This window comes from Aspergillus glaucus (assembly GCF_001890805.1).
Source record: "Aspergillus glaucus CBS 516.65 unplaced genomic scaffold ASPGLscaffold_19, whole genome shotgun sequence".
Classification (NCBI taxonomy): Eukaryota; Fungi; Ascomycota; class Eurotiomycetes; order Eurotiales; family Aspergillaceae; genus Aspergillus; species Aspergillus glaucus.
Window position 1 is genome coordinate 173,765 of NW_019170471.1, and position 212 is coordinate 173,976.

The window sequence follows — 212 nt, forward strand, 5'->3', positions numbered from 1 at the left end:
TCCAATTCTCTTTCCTTTTGCAACTACCTTTCCATCTTTCTTGATCTCATATCCTCTTTTAGAACTGTTTGATTCAAAGTCAGTGAGATGAAGTGCCTCCAGAGACAATAGATTCTCTTCTAGTCCTGGCACATATTGTCACGGGCTCGGAATAGAAGATAATAACGAACTGAATTCCTATCTTGACTATTGTAGCCATCAACGAGAATATC